The sequence below is a fragment of the Leptinotarsa decemlineata genome, unplaced genomic scaffold (genome assembly GCF_025532065.1).
Source record: "Leptinotarsa decemlineata unplaced genomic scaffold, Ldec_3_MD MMD2_tig00026299_RagTag_RagTag, whole genome shotgun sequence".
Classification (NCBI taxonomy): Eukaryota; Metazoa; Arthropoda; class Insecta; order Coleoptera; family Chrysomelidae; genus Leptinotarsa; species Leptinotarsa decemlineata.
The window spans coordinates 5,377,281-5,388,738 of record NW_027412676.1 but is presented as its reverse complement, the minus strand read 5'-3'; the positions used below and the strand labels follow the sequence as shown (position 1 = coordinate 5,388,738).

At 36.8% G+C, this 11,458-nt stretch overlaps 1 protein-coding gene across 2 annotated transcripts in view; it reads left to right on the top strand.

Moving 5' to 3' along the window:
* Positions 1-11,458, top strand: part of Dscam4 (Down syndrome cell adhesion molecule 4) — a 585,723-nt gene that overhangs the window by 314,121 nt on the left and 260,144 nt on the right. The window lies entirely within an intron of this gene.

The following is an 11,458-nucleotide window of genomic DNA, read 5'->3' as shown; positions in this document are numbered from 1 at the left end:
CCTGACTTTATAGTTTCTCTCCAAAACTTCTTTATGGTTTTTCTCCAATACTTCAACTCTCTGTTCCAGTACATCATACTTTTTCATTGTAGTCCCTGTTATGTTTGACATAGCATCAAATTTTTTATTTGTAGACGCTGTTATGTCAGACATTTTTATGTCTACATCACTTGTAAGTTTGTCAAATTTACGAGTGAAAGTTATCCGAGCCTCTGCAATTTTATCGTCAAATGCTTGCCGGGCGTCCCGAGCAATATTGCCTATTGTGGATTGTATTGCAGCTTGTAGGGCTAGAAGTATAACCTCCTTTGTTCCGTTAATTTCCCCCTCAAGATATGATACAGTTACACAATCACTCTTGTCAATTGGTTCGCTTATATTTTTCAATATTTTCCTTTGCATGTCATAATGACCATCTTTTGTTAATTTAAAACCAATCCCGGGAGGACCTCGAATGACATTACCACCCAATTTTCTTTTTCTACCAAACTTATCGATTGTTTTAGACATTGTGCACTCTACGATGATTCTTTTCAAACTGATATTTCTTTCATTTACATTATGCTATATACTTTACAGTAATTGGTTAGGAAAATAGAAATGAAACAAATAATATTTTTATCATTTTTTATTCATCTAAGTAACTTGGTAAAAGTGATACATATACAATACATAATACAATAATCACAAATAATCACAAATAAGAATTTTCCGGTTTGAAGGAATAAGCAATGATACTTCGAATTATAATTCAATTATTCATCTCTACAGTCAACAAATTGATTAGTTGGTCTAAGGCGCTCTCTTGAGAAAAAGAATGAACGATTTCAGACACCCAACGAATGTTATCATTAGGATCATTTCGATAAAATTCTATATCGCTATGACCCCATGGAAGAGTTCGAGTGGTATTCGGAATGATGAATCTCTTGTCGTCATGATACGATAAAGCGACTTTATTTTTCAATTCAGTGTAAATATCATGCAATACGCTTCTGAACGAGTTCATCTTCCTGAATATCATACCTCCCTCTTCAATGATTTTTTCATAGTCTTCACATGTCAATTCATTCTTTATAACAGATCGTTTCACACCTTTGGCCTTCTTCAGTTCACCATCAACAGATTTCACGTAATACGCTTTAGCACCTGTACCGTAAAAGCTGATTATTGGATCATTTGGGAATTCATCTTTGAAATTACCCAGAACTGACTTTGTCACTGGAATATTGAATTGGTTTCCTATTTTATAATTAGATGTATCGAACTTATTTATATTATTTTTGATAAATTCATAGAAATTGTCTGTATTTACTTTGAGAATAAGGGAGTCGGTATCAGTGTAGAGTAAGGACGCATCTTCTCCAAACTGTTGTTTGATACATCCATAGAAAAAATCATACATAACTGTTTTAGATAATTCTAGAATGGAAAATCCTAAATATAGTGGTTTATCATAATGAACTTTTACTCTAGCCAATTGAATGGCAACAAAATTTTCTGTAAAAATAGAGCATTTTTTAAAATTTGGTCGCGATATGAGACAACTAGCACCTATAGTTCTTTTTATATTTTCCCAATGTGTAATGAGTCTAACATCAATTCTATTGTCTACGTTTTCCATTGTTTTTCCATAGACTGCATTATTCATTAGTTTGTAGAAATCTTTTTCAGATTTGTTATTAGACCTATTACGCATTTCAGTATTCAAATCTATATAAGGCTTCATCCAACATGATTGCTTAAACCTCAATACTCTATGTGTGTTCATCACTATCAAACCATGATTGACAGCTTGCTGTAAGTTTCTATAGTGAACAATATATTTTCTTTTGTCGTTTAAATTTGGAATTAATTTGGGAACTTTCGATTTTGCATATGGAGGTATCAAACGTTCAACTAAGAATGGTAAATCGGAATGTTTATCATGAAGTTCTTGGGGATAATGTATATCCACTTCCAATACATATCCATAAGGACTATCAATATCCACATTCATTATATCAAGATTGAGAATTTCATGAGGTGCTAACCATGAAAATTCACCTGTTGGTAATGGTTGCGACATGCTGTGACCATATAGATTTGTTGCATCCAAATATGAAATGAATGAAGATGGTTCATTTGGATTATAATCCGGTAAAAATGTATTGTTTGCTTTATGTTTCCTTTCACTACATTGACTTATTCCACCACGAATACCTTTTTGAAAGAAGTGAACCATATCAATATCAGTTAGTAATTCCAATTCAATATTAGTATATTTCAACATGGCATCCCACGATAATCCGGGTGCAGTGAAGTATTGTGCCGGATCCAATTTATATTTATCAACAGATATATTTCTAAAGTTTTCAAAAATGTCACATAATAGTAACACATCTGACTTTAAATATAAATCAGAGTATTCACCCAAATCCTGACATTCGAATAAATTCCAAACAAGTTGAGCTCTCCCATAATCATTATCTGATATATGTTCACAATTGAGTTTATCATAAAATTGATTTTTGGTTGAAAATCTTGGATGATTCAGTTTTTCCATGTCATCAACAAAACTATAGGGAAATACACCTTTCTTTCTCATCAAATTGAAATTTTCAATTTGTGGGAAATGTTTGCGCATCTCGATACACTGATCAGATGTTAAATTTGCACCTAAATTCTCCAAAGAACTAGGCATGAATCTGAAACTATCAATGAATCTCATTTTCAAATAATTCTTCTTCACCCTACCATCTTTATCCGTATAGGAGTGTGTAAAGAGATGTTTTGTGAAAGATATATATTTCTCATTAGTTTGTGGGATGACATCCACTTTATCTTTGTTTTTATACAATTCCTTTATGAATAAATGACAATCATATCCACTGAGATTGTGAAAAATTATAGGAATGAAATTTGGCAATTTAAAATTCAAATTACAAGATGAATGAGCAGCAGGGGACCTTTTTTTTCCTGTGAGGTGACAATGATCCCTCACTTTGACTTCGCCATCATTAAATTGTTTGGAACAAATGCCACAATTTGTGGCAGGAGCAAACTGTTCCTCTTCCTCAGGAGTTTGTACATCCATAGGAATAGGAAACCTGAGATGATTTTCATAAATATTTTTCAAATCATCTTCGATTTTGCTAACGAATTTCTGGGCTGCATCCACACCCCTATACGAAACAAATTTTGATAAATCATCATTGTATGAACATTTAATCAAATAAGCAAATGAATAAGGCTCATGTTTGAATGTCTTGATCGAATACGAGTATTCAGGATTTGGTTTAGTGGTTTGAATCGGCTTCAGTACTGATTCAAAATCGGCATACACTACAAATGGTACCTTCATTTGTTTCTCAAAATTTTCAAAAGTTAGTATATTTTCAGGTACCGTTTTCCCATATTTATTGACTTTGAAATTGGTTGATGGTGTTGTAGTACTCAAGTGATTACAATCATTTATCTTATGACGTAATAGTAATTGTTCATTAGAAAAATATAATAAACAGCCATAACAAAAATATTTCTTATGTTCATGAGCCGATAATTGGCTTGAAACTAATCTTGAAAGATCTTTGATCCAACAATAATGATTATTACCGAAATCATCTGTGATAAGTAACAAATTGACATGTCTTCTAAGTCTTCTCTGAGAGTAACGTAATGGTCCAATTATTTCATACATTATTTTACCCTTCTCGAATTTACTTTCTAAACCATACACATTAACTGAAATATCATTCTTGTCTTCAAATTTCACAATATCTTTCAACTTTACCGGAAAATTCATACCTGTTACATCTATGACTGTACTGAAATGTGGATACGATGAAACTTCTGATGTTCTATCGATTGCAGGATGTAGTGCTGAAGTGATAGCCCATGCAAAACAATGCTGATCTTCATTACGGACATTAACCACGGCCTTCCTACGCTCGATACATTCAGGCAGCTTCACATATGAACATCCACTGAGCGGGCTGTATTTATTAATGTTCAACTCCAGAAACATGATTTTTTCACAAGTCCAACCTTAAATACAGAACAATATTACTAATCCATCCAATTAAAACTTGGTAGAAATGTTTACCTGAATCACGTTCCTGGAATTCTGTAGTTTGAGCGATAATCCCATTTCGAAATCCATCAAATAAGGAATTCAAATCAGTAGATTGATCAACTGTTCTATTCTGTGAATTAAATGATTTGGTTTCCTTCAGGTCTTGTGTTTGTAGAATATAACTCCCAAATACTTCCATATTCACTTTGATGATTTTGTGAACCCTGATGGCCGATTCCAATAATTCTATAACTTTCTGCCTGATTTCATTAAAGAATAACATGTAATCGGTGGAAACAATGGAACTCTGCACCCTGTATGTCGCAATCCGACGTTTGAAGGCGCTCTTTATAATTTGAACACCATCACTGAATTGAACACATGTATTATTCTTATGTTGTAGAGTTCTATTGTGAGAATTCACTTGAGTCAATGGAATCATCACATTACAACAATTACATGTGTACATAGGTGTTGCAGCGTCATCTAATCTCACTCGTTTTACTGATGGACCTCCTTGGCAACTCTGGAGCTGATGACGACGAAGGTTGTCACTACGGGTAAAAGATTTACCACATTCACAAGAATACATTTTCTATGATATGTTCTCACTAACTCACTCGATGGAAACTGACATAACCAACACTCGCCCGCTTCTTAAATACCATAATCCACGTCGCCTGCGCATCACCGTAGAGAGTGAGGGTAGGTAAGGACACATCGATGCATCCACTAGAGATGCCTGACGTCACAGCCAAGCCCATCTCCCAATTTGATGCGATAACAGTTGCCGGCACGAGCAAGCAGTGGTCGTTGCGCTCTCGGAGAGGGCAGACGTTTGCACAGTCCTCGCCCGCCTGCGTGTCACCATCAATAGCGAGGGTAGGGTGATGCGTTACGTCACATCATTCACTGCTTCGAGAGCGATACGAACAAGCAATTGTCGTTGCGCTCTCGGAGAGGACAGACGTTAGCACAGTCCTCGCCCGCCTGCGTGTCACCATTGATGGCGAGTCTGGGGCGTTACGTCACATCCTTCACTACATCGAGGGAGGTGAGAGCAGACCGATGAATACGCATTACTCTGCCACACGTCGTGGAGTGAACATGTCGCTCTCTAGCCGTTGAACGGTTATTGCTGTGACGTCACTCCACTACTAACTTGGTGCCCTCACACCGATAGAGCATTCATTACTTGGAGGATCTTCGAAGTATGCAGACGTATGTTTGTACATAGACAAACAAGCACATGATGAAACCCTGTACCGTGCATTCTCTTACACACACACACACACACACACACATACACACACAAAATCTCATATGAAAAAAAAAATCTGAACGATCCATGCACCAGACACTTCAAGGTCACAACGCCTTGACTTCACTGCACAACAAAAAAAAGCAAATAACACGTCATATTGGTGGGGGGAGGATTAGAACCGGGAAAAAAATTCTGAACGATCCATACACCACACCCTTCAAGGTCACATCACATTGACTTCACCAAACAACAACCAATAAAAAAGCAATTAATACGTCATAGTGGTGGGGGGAGGCTTAGAACCGGCTCAAATCTCCTACTGTATTCAAATATTCAAACTTATTTTCATCATCTTTGAGAAGGTTCATATTCATATCGCCGATGAATATATAGTAACTTTCTGTTTTGGTTTGATTATTTTCAAAGTATTTCTGAAGAATACGAATGAAATCACCTATGTCGAAAGATGGTGATCTATAGCATGCTGTCACGATTATAGATTTTTTTCCAAATTTAATATTTTTTTTTATTTTATGTTTCATTATATTCAGTTATACATGCTATCTTTATGAATGCTCAGAATCAACTGATTAATATATATCATAATATCTAGTCATTCGAGTACAGATATGACTCATATTCGCAACGTTTCCATTCTATAGTTATATTAGAATAAAATGATAAGCTAGAATACAGGGTCATTCACATTGAATGTTTCATTGATAAACCCAATAGTCCCACTCAAAAAAAAAAAACTTAAATTGAAATCATTCTTAAGTTCCAATGTACTTAAACCAATGAACATTCTTATTTCTGCACACTTAGGTTCTGGTAAAGGTTTGGTGAAGGCATCAGCTTGTTGTTCACCTGTCGGAATATATTTTAGTATGATTGTTTTTGCTCAATATGTTCTCTCGAGTCTTATTCCTAAAAATATCTTCATGTTTGATAAGTCTACCATGCGAAATATATTCATCAGATATTGCTTGAAATTTTTTATCAATTCCATGTCTTTTGCAGATAATAATGAATCATCTACATATGATACAACATATATATTTTTATTTATATTTCCTTTATCCAATATATGAAAACAACGATCTACTTGGGAATTTTTGAAATCCTTTTCTTTCAAAATATGGTCAAAATGTTCGAAACAATACCCTGAGGATAGTTTGAGCCATATAGAGATTTATTCAGTTTAAAAACTTGATCCCTCTTGGCTATAACTCTTTCAGGAACTTTCATATAAATATTCTCTTTCAATTTGCCAATGGGAAAATCAGTTTTCACATTCATATGGTGAATGATGAGGTCAAACTAATTCGAGAAGGCTTATTAAAATCTGAATGTGGTAATCCTAGTCACAGGTGCAAATGTTTTTTCATAATCTAGTAAATATTGTTGTTTGAAACCCCTGGCTACTAGTCGTGCTTTATATTTTGTTGGGTTACCATATTCATCATTTTTAATAGAAGAAACCCATTTGGAATTCATAATGTTTCATAGGACTAGGTACTGATGTCAAAGTTTCATTTTATGAAAGTGAATCAAGTTCGACTTTTATAGCTTCCTCCCATTTCAAATTTCATTTTCTTTCATTCCACTATAAGTTTCAGGAAGTTGGAATCAAAAGATTTTGCTGATAACATAATATTATAAATATTGTCATCAAGTACGTTCTCGTTGTATTTCTAGCATCTTTTTGTAGTGGTTACTTCAATACATTCTCATGACCTTATAGTTTTGTTTTCACAAAAGCGATGTTTAGGTTATCTTTTATGAGGGTTTCGAGAGCTGTTATGACTCTATCGTATGAAGAGGGAAGAGTCAGCAAGAGATGAGACACCTTATCCATTCCATCTAATTTAGTTCCAGAGGAAACAATGTTGTAAAAAATATACTTCTCCTTGAAGTTTCAAACTCAATAATTGTTTTCTCAAAGCCATTTGAGTTGCAAGACATCTTCGTTCATAAATGACATCCAGGTTCTTTAGAATATCTTTGGCAGAATGTTCTTCCCATGCAAAGCTCAGAAATGAATCACTCAAGTATTCACCTATTGTGTTCTCTGCGACCAGGTTTTTCTTTATCCATTCGTCATCTTGGTTTTCAACATCCTGGTCTATAACATCCAAAACTTGTAGTTCAGCAAGTAGTAATTTCACACCGAACTTCCAGACGCTATAACGTTCTCCATTAAATGGTTGGATGTTTCGTTTATTATTTTTGATATCCATTTTATTTACATAGATCAGATTCACAATTATGTAAGTTCACTTTTGATTTTGTTTTACGTACACTGGGCCCATAACTTGTTAGGATGGGGCATCAAATTAAAACGACCAGCTTAGGTAGACTCAGGTAGACAGTTCAGGTAGATATTATAATATCTAGTTATTCCTATTTAATGTTTTATTGATAAACCCAATAAAAACTACAACTTATTGGGGTAACGAATATTGATGATCACCTATACCCGATTTTCACTCCAATTAATGAGATACCGTATATCTTTCAGGTATTAACTCCGACGAAAATTTATATGCTCTGCCAAACTGAAGCAGTCACTAAATATCCATCTAATAATACCCATACAATCAAAAAATTATGCTTTTCAGACACACCTTACGTGAAATAACCTGAGGAAGTCACGCGATGTATAAAACACCGTAACATTTTCATTTGTCAAAACGATGTTGTTCCCCTTTGTCTGCATAATCTCCAATCCAATTTGATGATATTTTCCTCGGTTAGTTGAAATGGAAACGATTCCCAAAAGGTGTATCAGAGTTCGCCGAGCGAATCCCTTCGGGAATTTGTGCTTCGACGCCCATGCCACGAAATCAATACGGGCTTACTAGAATAATGAGTTTTATGAATAGCTTTATACCCAGTTAATTACGCTGATGCATAGCTCATGAATAGACTGCATTCGTGGACTGTTTCATTAAAATCAATTTTCCCGTCATATTTCGTGATTTCATTCATGACATTCGTTTATGATCAATGATCTGGATCAGGATTTTGAAAGAAAACGTAGCGATAGGTTTTTTAAAACAGATTAAACGAGTCAGTAGGATGTTTCAAGAAGTAAAATGTATGTAAGTTCGCCAATAAAAGAAACCAAACATAACTTATGTTCCTACAGTTTCGACTGTTTAGAGTATGAAGATGATTGTTCGTGAATCTGTGTTGAAGAACAATCCTCAAACTTTGACACCCTAAGCCAATTAATGGAAAACATCCGAGCTATATTTATATCTATGAGTTGGAGGTTACAAGAAGGGAAACAAATTCTCAAATATTGTTATTACAAGACAGCGAAATGACTTACATGTGCCATTTTCAAGGACTAATATTTCATATATGTCACCCACTGTGACTGGGCAAAGGTTGTTCAATAAGCTACCCGCCGGAATAAATCATGTGTATCATTGAAATCATTCAAACAAAGCCTTGGGACGTACCTGTTGAAAGGTGGATATTACGCCTTGAAAGAGTTTCATACATGTTCCTGCATGTCACTCAGGAAATGAAGTATTATTATCATAATTATTTTTATTAGTTTGTTTTAAACTTATCCCCCGAAGCCTCGACACATTCAGGAGGGCACACAGGCATTATCAACCAACGACAACTCCCCACACCGGGGAGTAAGTGATCATTGGGTCCAAGAATTATGTGCCCTGAGCAAGAACAGTGAGGAAGAATGACAACCTTCTGCATTTGTTCGACCAAGATTTATGCCTTAGTGCAGCGAGCCTGTATGATTTTGAAACTCGAGAGTAGAGAGAACATCATTCCACCAAGGACTTCAATAATCAGAACAACCATCTTCACATAGTGATCTGTGGAGTTCTCTTCTTTTTTCAGACGATATTCGTTTTGACAGGAACTGATAACTCCACGACCAATATCGTATTGCTTTGATGTTCGAAAAAGGCTAGATCAGGCTTATTAACTTGGATGAGCCTGAGGGTTATGAACAAATAGGTCGAACAAATTCGGCACTTCTCTTTCTCCACAACGGATTCAATATCTCCCGGAGCGTAGGATAATACCGGTATCTCGTCAATACCTTAAAAGTGACGTAGGTGGCAATGAAGCACTCTAAGGGCTGCGTTATGTCGATGTATATTAACCTCATGCACTTGCTGAGAGCAAGTGCATAGGGTCTCAGACGCCTGGCGGCAGGCCCTGCTATTCGTGTCAGAGACCTTCATACTCATCATGCAACTGCGACAGACTAATGTGTTGAAGACAATATCTTGGCAGGCCATAGAAAGACCCGCACTTTTCGACTCCAGCCCACTCGACCTGAGAGAAGCCAAGATCTTCAATGTTGTTGAGAAGACCTCATGGCTTATCCTTGTGCTACCGCAAGAGTGAAGGGATCTCTGCGACTTTTATATGGGCCTTTTGCTGAATGAGTTCCAACTCGGTGACAGAGTTGTGATCACTTCGTTCAGTGTCTAAAACTGAACCGAGTTCACAAGCTGCTCGGACAGCTGCCCTGAGGAATAGTGCTCCAATTCTTGCTCTCTCAAGATCGCGGAGCATGCAGAGAAGGTGGTCCGAACTCCTGACGACTTTACAGGCTTCATCCAGTATTATATCGTGTAGACACTCTAAACTCGAAAGTCTACGACCTCCCTGTTGTCGGAGGAAGTACAACCGCGGAAAGAACGATTTGGGATGCAAACTCCTATGGAGGTACAAAATTTTTCTTGTTCTACATGGAGATGGTACAGCTCCTCCAGAATCCACTTCACTACTCCAAATGAGTAGAATGAAATTGGAACGGCAAACATATTTGTTGCAGCAACTTTGTTTTCCCCCGACAGTTCCGATGACCAGATCTGTCGGGATTTGTGCTGATACTTGCTACTGAGAGTGTACTCCACTGCTGTTACCTCTTGTAAGTGGTGTTGTTCTATCACGAAGTAAATATACGACTCTTCGACATCCAGAAGGTGTAGTATGCTTTCATCTACGAGCTGCACATTATCTTCGTAGTCCCCGCATCGTTCTCTTTTCAGATAAATCATTGCACATTGGTGTATCCCGAATTCCATACCTACAGCATACTCTTCCACCACCCTCAAGATCCTTTTCTTCGGAGATAAATATCAAGATCATTTATATAAAACAAATGGGTGGCCTTGTGCCTCCGGTTTCCCGGGGTGCCCTCCACTATTTCTGAGCGCAACGGATAATGGCAATAATGAGATGCAGAAGAGGAGGGGACTGAGGGAATCGCTTCTACCAATTCGTCATCAGGCTCGGAAAGAGCTATATAGCCCTGCCACCGAAGATACGTAATCCCATGCTCCGGATGTGTTTCACACCACAGATCATGCATTTTCGCCATGTACTTTTTTCGCGCCGACTGACTATTCACGTAGTAATGCATAAGGCCATCTCTTAGATCTTGCGATCACTCAAAACGTTCGTTGTCATTGTCAGGGTTGTCATCGGCAGGCAAATCATCGTTATGGACCCCACTACTTTGCCTCTTACTCCTCCGAGCGCTCGACTGTGGGGGCCTCTTTTTCAATTGGTAGGAACCGAGTTTTAGGTCTACCGAGTGGACCCACGGTCGGCACCAGAGCGAGAATAGTGTTCTTCCTCCCGATTGCGACTTGCTGGTCAATCTAGTTTTGCATCAGTTGCTCGAGTAAGTGGTGGTGCAATTCACCAGGCCTCAGACGTTACTGGCCATGCCTGCTTTTCATTCTGCCTACTCATTATTATTTCTATTATTATCATTATTTTTATTATTTTCATCATCTTAAATATCATCTACATCACTAATCGATACCGTTGCTGCGTTATTGAGATCATCTGAATTAAAGTAAGTAACGCAACTTCGAATCATCAACGTACTCATGTGGTACACAATATTTGAAAAACTTATCGAATTAAATGAAATGAATTTCAAAAAGGAAAGGCCCAAAGGCGGATTCTTATAGAACGCCAACAACGATTATCTTCTGATTCAACACTTTCCAAGTTATCTGTGTGGTACAATTGAAATATGTGCAGATAAATCAATTCAGAATTTTTAAAAATTCAATGTGTCTAACAATACATAGTTACTTTACTGAAGAGTGCCATTTTTTTAATATACGGTAGAT